Source organism: Zingiber officinale, chromosome 8A, assembly GCF_018446385.1.
Source record: "Zingiber officinale cultivar Zhangliang chromosome 8A, Zo_v1.1, whole genome shotgun sequence".
Lineage (NCBI taxonomy): Eukaryota > Viridiplantae > Streptophyta > Magnoliopsida > Zingiberales > Zingiberaceae > Zingiber > Zingiber officinale.
Window position 1 is genome coordinate 125,555,100 of NC_056000.1, and position 10,423 is coordinate 125,565,522.

Consider the following 10,423-nt stretch of genomic DNA (forward strand, 5'->3'; position numbering starts at 1 on the left):
TTCCTACTCCTGACTGTGATCGATCTTTGCTGAGCTCTTAGCTTACTGAGCTTCGTGTGAGCTCCTTCTTGAAGCTTCGGGTGAGCTTTCCTCGACTGATCAGCTGCTGCTGTGAGTTTCCTGAAGTTGCTGCTTCGGGTTCCAGTCGACAAGAACAGTAGGCAAGCTTTGTTTTGTACATTCATATTGTCTTCTGTTTTGTGCTGTATTTTTGTACACCTTTCTTGCTGTTGCAAGAAGTTTCTGTGGCGAGGTTTCTCCACCCAGAAGGAGTGTTCTTATTAGTCGGTTTTCCAGGGACTCATCCATCGACGGATTGATAGGCTTCGTCCACCTTACGGACACGCCGAGGAGTAGGAGTTTCATCTCCGAACCTCGTTACATCGACGAGTTTGAGGTTTGCTATTCTCTGTTGTCATTTCTATTGTTTATTTCCGCTGCGCTAACCTTGATTTGTAGAAAGAAATGAACGATTTGGGGTGGCTATTCACACCCCCCTCTCTAGCCGCAATCCATCGATCCTAACAAGTGGTATCAGAGCAAGGTTGCTCTTCGACGGATTAACACCCGAGGGAGCACAAGCTAGAGATGGATCAACTCGGAGAAGACATCACCATTCCACCTTTCTTTGACCGCGATGACTTCGCGTATTGGAAGGTAAGAATGAGGTATTTTCTTATGACTAACCTTGAAAATTGGAGTTGTGTTCAATTAGGTTTCAAGCCTCCAATGGATAAGGAAGGAAAACCACTCGAGAAGAAGAAGTGGACAAGGGAACAAATCCACCATTCCACAATCAACGATGAGGTAATGAAAGTATTTGAATTCTCATTACCTAATGACATTCTATGTAAGATAGGTGGATACAACAATGCCAAGGAGTTGTGGAATAACTTGGCTAAGTTCCATGAGGGGAACTCCACTTCAAGCCATGAAGAGGAGTCAAGTGAGCCAAGGAGTTCACATCATGGAGGGATGGATTTAGAAGTTGAGGGCTACTCAACATCTAAAGAAGAAGAGGAGGAGAGTTCTTCTTCAAGTTCGGAGCAAGAAGAAGAAGCTTCTACCTCCGGAAGGGATGAAGGAGAGAGCGTTCATCCATCCTCAACTCTAGGTAACTCAAGCCATTTAGTTTCTAGCAAATTACACATAATGTGCTTTGAGTGTAGGGAATTTGGACATTACAAAAGTAAATATCCAAAGAGGGTTAGAAAGACTCCACCGGCGCCAAAGGTCAAGGAAGCCGGAGTCCCAACATGCAAGGGCAAGGAGCACGTGGTGTGCTTCCAATGCAAGCGAAGGGGACACTATATGAGTCAATGTCCGAGGGGGAGGCAACCTCACAAGGACAAAAGACCGAGCATGTCAATAGGGGGAGCGAAGGCAAACCCTAAGGCAACATTTAAGTCTCACTCTTGCAATAAGACACATGCTAGTAGTTTTGTTGCAATTGCTAATAATGATAAGCATGTTAATTTTAGGAACCAATACATGAGCTTAGGAGCCAAACATGTTAACCTAGATAAGAATAATACTAGAAATGTCAACCCTAGGATTAATTCATCTAAGGTTAAGGAAAATCTAGGTAGAAACCCCAAAACAACTAGACACATGCCTAGGAATACCTCAAAGAAAAATGAAAAATTAAAAATTGAGGTATTAGAGAAGGAGAATCAAGTCTTGAGGTCAAGACTTGATACTTTGGAAAAGACTCTTAAGAACTTGGAGAAGTCATCTCTAGAGTTTAAGGGTCAAAAACCAATGTCCAAGGACAAGAAAGGTTTGGGTCACAAACCTAAGTCCCAAGTGGTCAAGCTCACTTATCATAATGTTCCATTCGATTATGGAACAAAATCTAGGGCTAGGAAGACCATCACCAAGGTCACAAGGGGAGTCACCCCTAGAGTGGATCTTGATGAGTCCCAAATGACCAAGGCGTTAAAGCCTAGGAGGGTCATTAGGAGGGTTGCTAGGGAAGACATCCCTAGTGAATATTTAGTGAACCCAATGAGCTCCAATAGGTATTGGGTTCCTAGGAGCGTGATTTCATCACGCTAGATGAGTTAGGGTGTGCCAACCTTACTTGAATAGGTAGTTAACCTAATCATGGCAAAAGGTGGCAATTTAGGATTTTTCAAGGTATAATCAAGCCTTGAAAATGAAATTAAGAATTATTCCTAAGGTGATTAGAATGTGCCAATCAAATTTGAGGATTTTTCTAGAGTCAATCTAATTGGCACATAGTGATCTAAAAATCCTTAGTATATGATTTTAGGTCTAATACACTTAGGAATATGGATTTTATGGCAATATGATCAAAAATGACAACTAAGGCTAGAGTTAGGTATTTTCTATACCTTTACATGTTATTTGTCATATACTGCTTGCCATATGCCATGTCATGACATCATACTTAATTTATCATCATTTGAAATGTCATGATAATGCTTAAGTTATTTAAATGTCATGCTTTATTTAAGTTTCATACTTTATGCCATGACATCATGACATTGGCACATATCTTCATTTATGATACAATTATATGCCATGTCATCATCTTGTGCATTAATGATCAATGAAATTGATTTAAGGACTAAAACACAATTTGATATGGAGATCAAATTGTTATTTAGAAAAATGCATGAGAACTTAGATTAAGCTAACCTAAACCCATATCTCACATCAAAATTGACTTGGATGTGTTTGATACACCTTAGATGTGTGTGAGATATTAGGATTGTGAGTTAGGATCAAGGTGCATAGTTCGTGTACCTAGATGAGCCTAATTCTAATTGGAGGATCATAGGGAAAGCTTGTGTACAAGTCATGAACATTTAGCCCTAAGATTGTGATCCTAAATTAAAGGGTTTAAAGTCATTTCAAAATTGATTTGAAAAACCTTGATGAAGCTTTTCTAGTAATAACATTCATCATTGAACAAGTTGATACAAAGATAAGTTAACTTTGAGCTATTTCAAAGACTTTTGAACTTTGTATCAAGATTGAAAAATGGAAGTTATTTTCATAGAAAACTATTTTTCCATGATAGTATATGTTATGAGGAATGTATCCTCAAAATTTCACAATTTTTGGAATTTTCTGTAATTTTCTAGAGGTTTCTGAATTTCGTGGAGAGAAATCAGAACTTATCAGACCTTTATCAGGTTTGTGGACCGATCAGAAGGGTTTCTGATCGGTCCAGGGGAGCCTGGATCGGTCACTGTGACCGATCCAGAGGGAGCCTGATCGGTCTGGTGACCGATCAGGGCGTGCCAACCTGCTGAATTTCGACTATTTGTCTGAAATTGCAGCTATGGAAGTGGTGTTTTAGAGTTCTAAAGGTTTGAAACTCTCCAAGACATTGTTGGTGCAATGGTCAAGGGGGAGTTGACCTTTAAGGGAAGTTTTACCTATTAGTCAAGGGGGAGTTGACTTTTAGGGGGGGTTTTACTCCTAAAAACTTAAGTGATATGGGATTATCACTAAGTTAACTATTGAAATTAGTATCAAGGGGAAAATTAAGGGTTTCAATGAAAGGTATGGGACTTTCATTAGGGAGAAACTCTTGACCTTGATTCACTCCTTTTGATGTGTGTCAAAAAGAGGAAGAATGTCTAGAGAATGTTCAAGGAAGAACATTGGAGTTAGTGGGAGAGTTTGTTGATCACAACGAGTGAAGTTGTGAACTTACTCTTCAGGGGGAGAGTTTGTTGATGTGTGCCAATAGGGGGAGAATGAAGGGTTTAAGTTAGGCCTTCATTATCTAAGAAGGAAGTTGCCTTCTTAGAAGGAGAATGTAAGGTTGTAACTTATGTTTCATTACCTAGTGGCATGAAGAAAGTTGAGGCTATTGGATTAGCCTAACTTAAATGTATTGTCAAACATCAAAAAGGGGGAGATTGTTGGTGTAATTTCCAGTAGGTCAAGGTTGACCTAGTTGACCAAGCGTAAACCTTGGTCATGGTTTCGATGTTTGACAATACAGAAAGACATGTAGACATGGACAATGCAGGTGCAATTGTCCATGCGGAGAGATACTGATCAGGGTCTGATCAGGTTGGATGAAGAAGAGTCAAGTAGGTCAAGGTTGACCGGATACTTGACTGGGAAGTCCTAACTGGGATGTTAGGCAGTTCGGAAAATCCTAATGAGTGAAGCTAGGTAAAAGCGGAAAGTCCTGGTGGTCAGGAAATCATGGTGAGTGAAGCCAGGTGAAAATCCTGGTGAGTGAAGCCAGGTGAAAATCCTAGTGAGTGAAGCTAGGTAAAAACGGAAAGTCCTGGTGGTCAGGAAATCCTGGTGAGTGAAGCCAGGTGAAAATCCTAGTGAGTGAAGTTAGGTGAAAGTGAAAGTCCTGGTGAGTGAAGCCAGGCAGTTGGGGAAAGTCCTGGTGAGTGAAGCCAGGCAGTTGTGAAAGTCCTGGTGAGTGAAGCCAGGCAGTTGGAAAGTCCTGGTGAGTGAAACCAGGCAAAGGAAATCCAGATGGGTCAAGGTTGACCAGACATCTGGTGAAAAGTCTAAGCAGGGAGCTTGGCACGGGAAAAGTCCAAGTATGGAGACTTGGCACGGAGATGGCACGAAAAGTCGGAGAGGGCTCGGTGAGGTCGCCTCCTGACCGTGGTCGAGAGGGCTCGGTGAGCTCGCCGACCGGACGAAGCCGGAGAGGGCTCGGTAGCTCGCCTCCTGACTAGGTCAAGAGAGGCTCGAGAGCTCGTTCTCGTGACCATTTAAGGTTTAGGGTGGAGTTTAAACCTGGATCGGTCCGTGACCTATCCAACGATACGGGATCGGCCCGGTGATCGATCAAGAACCACAAGGAGCTTCAGTGTTATCCGATCGTCCGGAGACCGATCAAGGTCGATCGAGGGAGGCAACAGTCGGAAGGAGCATAGTGATCGGTCCGGGACCGATCGTTAGGGCTGATCGGTCCCCATGACCGATCAGATAGGCTCTGGATCGATCGGTGGAGCGATCCAGCGAGCTTCTGACTCAACGGCTAGGCTATTTCGGGCGTTTGTGTTCTGGCCTTTTTGCTTGCAGGTTCGCAGGTTGACACAGGATATTAGAGGTTATAAAAGGATCGAGAGGCACTACAGAACCACTCTTCTTGGACTTCTTCTTCCTACTCCTGACTGTGATCGATCTTTGCTGAGCTCTTAGCTTACTGAGCTTCGTGTGAGCTCCTTCTTGAAGCTTCGGGTGAGCTTTCCTCGACTGATCAGCTGCTGCTGTGAGTTTCCTGAAGTTGCTACTTTGGGTTCCAGTCGACAAGAACAGTAGGCAAGCTTTGTTTTGTACATTCATATTGTCTTCTGTTTTGTGCTGTATTTTTGTACACCTTTCTTGCTGTTGCAAGAAGTTTCTGTGGCGAGGTTTCTCCACCCAGAAGGAGTGTTCTTATTAGCCGATTTTCCGGGGACTCATCCACCGACGAATTGATAGGCTTCGTCCACCTTACGGACACGCCGAGGAGTAGGAGTTTCATCTCCGAACCTCGTTACATCGACGAGTTTGATGTTTGCTATTCTCCGTTGTCATTTCTATTGTTTATTTTCGCTGCGCTAATCTTGATTTGTAGAAAGAAACGAACGATTTGGGGCGGCTATTCACACCCCCCTCTCTAGCCGCAATCCATCGATCCTAACAGGTCCCCCGTCCTTACCACCGGATCACATGCCTCCCCTTCAAGTCTAGTCGAAGGAGGCGCATAGTCCGACTGACTGGACGCCCGTAGTGCCGAGCGGCGCATCCAAGAAACCATCCTCCACTTCTCCTCGTTAATCGCCTCTCATCCCACCTCTCTTGCGTTTTGCAAGGGATTTCTCACGAAGTATTTTGTATAGCTAGTCCGCTCGGCTGAATATATCTCGTTTCACAAATGGGATTTTCGTCATATGTTTACGGGGTACTCTTGGTAACCCGCCCGCTTGCACACTTGGTCCGCCGGACTCGCTTAGTTGAATACATGCATGACTTTAACTGGAATTACCGTTAAACAGCATTACTTCCGGCCGGAGGGTTTATAGTCGCCGGTCCGACTCTCGATATTTAACGTCGGAGCTCGACAGTCTTCCGGGCGGAGGGTTTATAGACGCCGGCTCGTCTCTCAATTTTTAATGTCGGAGCTCGACGGTCTTCCGCTCGGATGATTTATAGATGCCGGCTCGTCTCTCGATTTCTAACGTCGGAGCTCGACGGTCTTCCACTCGGATGATTTATTGACGCCGACTCGTCTCTCGATTTCTAACGTCGGAGCTCGACGGTCTTCCGCTCGGATGATTTATAGACGCCGGCTCGTCTCTCGATTTCTAACGTCGGAGCTCGACGGTCTTCCGCTCGGATGATTTATTGACGCCGACTCGTCTCTCGATTTTTAACGTCGGAGCTCGACGGCCTTCCGCCCTGATTTAGAAGCCGGCTCGTCTCTCGATTTTAACGTCGAGCTCGACGGTCTTCCGTTCGGATGATTTATAGACGCCTGCGTCTCTCGATTTTAACGTCGGAGCTCTATGGTCTTCCGCTTATATATATGCCGCCTCGTCTCTCGATTTTTAACGCCGGAGCTCAACGGTCTTCCGCTCGGATGATTTATAGTCCTCGTCTCAGATTTTAACGTCGGAGCTCGACGGTCTTCCGCTCGGATGATTTATAGGCGCCTGCCTCTCGATTTTAACGTCGGAGCTCGACGACCTTCCGCTCGGATGATTTATAGGCGCGCCGGCTCGTCTCGATTTTTAACGTCGGAGCTCGACGGTCTTCCGCCGGAGGGTTTATAGACACCGACTCGTCTCTCGATTTTTAACGTCGGAGCTCCACGGTCTTCCGCTCGAATGATTTATAGACGCCCGTCTCTCGATTTTAACGTCGGAGCTCGACGGTCTTCCGCCGGAGGGTTTATAGGCCTCGTCTCTCGATTTTTAACGTCGAAGCTCGACGATCTTCCTTCGCGATGATTTATAGACGGCTCTTTCGATTTTAACGCCGAGCTTGACGGTCTTCCGCTTCGGATGATGATGCCTTATCGTCTCTCGATTTTTAACGCCGAGCTCGACGGTCTTCCACTCGGATGATTTATAGACGCGTCTCTCGATTTTAACGCCGGAGCTCGACGGTATTCCGCTTCGGATGATTTATAGGCCGCTCGTCTCGATTTTTAAAGTCGAGCTCGACGGTCTTCCGCCGATGATTTATAGACGCCGCTCGTCTCGATGTTTAACGTCCGAGCTCGACGGTCTTCCGCCGATGATTTATAGACGCCGCTCGTCTCTCGATTTTTAAGTCCGAGCTCGACGGTCTTCCGCTCGGATGATTTATGAACGCCCCTCTCGATTTTAACGTCGAGCTCGACGGCGCGGATTTATAGACGCCGGCTCGTCTCTCGATTTTTAACGTCGGAGCTCGACGGTCTTCCTCTCGGCGGGTTTATTGACGCCGACTCGTCTCTCGATTTTTAACGTCGGAGCTCGACGGTCTTCCGCTCGGATGATTTATAGACGCCTGCTCGTCTCTCGATTTTTAACGTCGGAGCTCGACGGTCTTCCGCTCAGATGATTTATAGACGCCTGCTCGTCTCTCGATTTTTAACGTCGGAGCTCGACGGTCTTCCGCTCGGATGATTTATAGACGCTGGCTCGTCTCTCGATTTTTAACGTCGGAGCTCGACAATCTTCCGCTCGGATGATTTATAGACGCCGGCTCGTCTCTCGATTTTTAACGTCGGAGCTCGACGGTCTTTAAGGCTAATTTTAACACTGATGACATACACCCTACCGAGCGGCGAGGGGTCTTCGTCTACGATGACTTGGCTCGGATAATTTTTACGTCCGGCCGATCGGCCCAGGGTCTTCGACATTGAGTCGGTGACTCGGATCTTATACATCATGGAGATAGGCCGCTCGACAGATAATGCCAATTGCGTTTAACATTTTGCTTCTTGCATTTCAAATATACAGCCAAACGGAAAATATACAGCACACATTATATTGGTGCACCTTTCACCCTGCCCCGGAAAGGCTGGAGATAATTTGCGCTTCATGGTTGATCCAAGTCCCAATCCATCTTCATCCGCTCGGCGGTGCTCCCCCTTGAATGCTGGTTGGATCATTGTCTTGGGGGAGGCGTCCGCTCGGGGGGGATCATTGCCTCCGCTCGGCCACCTGATGCTGACGTTGTTTGTTGCTTCAGCCGCTCGGCTTGCGCATTCTCTCTCTGTTGCTCCACGAGCTTAGCTGCTCTTGCCTTGATTAGAGCATCGAGCTCCTTCGTGGAGAGCATCACCGTGTGCGGTCGTCCAGCCTCGTCCATCGGTTCCGATCGGATGCAGGAGCGTTCACACAGACGGCGCCAAATTGATCCTGTCCGAACGCTGAATCAACGGACGCTGGGCACATGGCGCTCTCTGCGTTGCTGACGTAGATCCCCGACCGATCGTACGATCCTCCGGCGAATCTGCAAGGAAGTCGGGCCGGGAAGGGGTTCCCAGCGACGACCCTCCGACACTCAAGTCAGGCAAGCAGACAACAAAGAAGTGGCTCCAAATATTGTAGAATGCGTACCTCCGGCGAAGGGTGAGGACCCTTTATATAGAGCTGTGAAAAGGCTTGGGCACACATACCGAGGTGCATACGTGTCCTCTGTCCATACCTCGATATGGGCTTGTCAGAAGAGCTTACCTAACACCATACTGCTACAGTCCGAGCACATCTATGATGGGTCAGCGGAATCCTCTGTTGTAAGATCTTGCGTATGGCCTGGTCGTTGAACATACCCGCTGTCAGGAGATGTTCCCCCGATGTTTCCTTTGTCCTTTTGTCTCTTCTGTTCCCGCGCTGAGCGGCCAGCCGCTTGGCAGGCATAGGTCTGACCGGGCGTAGGTATCGGTCCGACCGGGTGCTCGGCTGAGAGTGTTCCGCAACAACGATGCTTTATGCTTCGGCCGAGCGGGCTATCCGCTCGGCCAGGTGACCCTTTTCACTGAGCGTCAGAAACCCGCCCATGGTCGGGTTGTCTTCTGTCCGGCCCGGGAAGCTCCTAGCTGAATGTCAGGTCGGGCTCGGCATCCTTCCGTTCGGCCCGGCATCCTTCCGTTCGGCCCTGCATCCTTCCGTTCGGCCCTGCATTCTTCCGTTCAGCCCGGCATGCTTCCGTTCGGCCCGGCATCCTTCCGTTCGGCAGGGCATGCTTCCGTTCGGCCCGGCATGCTTCCGTTCGGCAGGGCATCCTTCCGTTCGACCCGGCATCCTCTGTTCGGCAAGGCATCCTTCCGTTCGGCCCGACATCCTTCCGTTCAGCCCGGCATCCTCCGTTCGGCAGGACATCCTTCCGTTCGGCCCGGCATCCTCCGTTCGGCAGGGCATCCTTTCGTTCGGCCCGGCATCCTTCATTCGGCGCGAACTTGGGGTTGACCTCCACGTGTCTTTGACCCTCCGCCCATGAGGGTCCCCCGTCCTTACCACCGGATCAGCTATATATGGTCTAAAGCAAGAAGGGTTGTAAATGAGCCAAGCCAAGATAAGCTTTGTGATATTCAAACTTGTTTAATAACGTAACTGAGCCAAGCCAAGCCAACCTAAAATGAACTAAGTCGTTAAAATGATTGTTCAAGTTGGTTTGATTCTTTTTTATGAGATTGAGTTTGTTTCAAGCTTGACTTGAGTTTGGTTTGTTTAGATATTATCGAGCTCTCAATTCAAGTTTATTTGATTGTTTGAAAAATTTTATATTACTGAGCTTGATAATACAAACTTGTTTACTTATTTTGAAACTTTCTTTATTTTTTTAGCTTGTTGATAAGAGTTTTATTAATGAATATTGTTCACGAATGTTGCTCATGAACGTTGCTCACGAACATGTTCATGAACATTAATGAGTTGAACACTTGTGTTCAAACTTATTTGTTTAATTTAATGAATTGTTCAAGCTAGGGATGATAATGTGTCGGATTTGAGTCAGATTTCATATCCACTAATGTCATCCCAATCCCCATTAGATTGGGATGAATATCCATACTCATTGGGATCAAATATTCATTTCATACCCATACCATCAGAGGATGAATATCCTTTCTACTATTTTTTTTCCATTCCATCTAATTATCATTTTTCAATACAAGCATCTTAGAATTAATATCATATAAAAAAAATTGATTAAACATCTATAGTCTACTACTAATTTAATCAAAATATATATATATATATATATATATATATATATATATATATATATATATATATATATATATATATATAGTAGGATTCTATTAGACCCACCTCCAACCCCGAATACTCATACTTGATTATTCAATTATTTAATCGGGTCAAAAAAATCTTTCATACCTTCCTCTATTTGAGTCGAATATTAGATCCTCTGTCGAGTTCAGAGGAAATTGTCATCACTAATTTAGGCTTATTCATTTAATTGATCT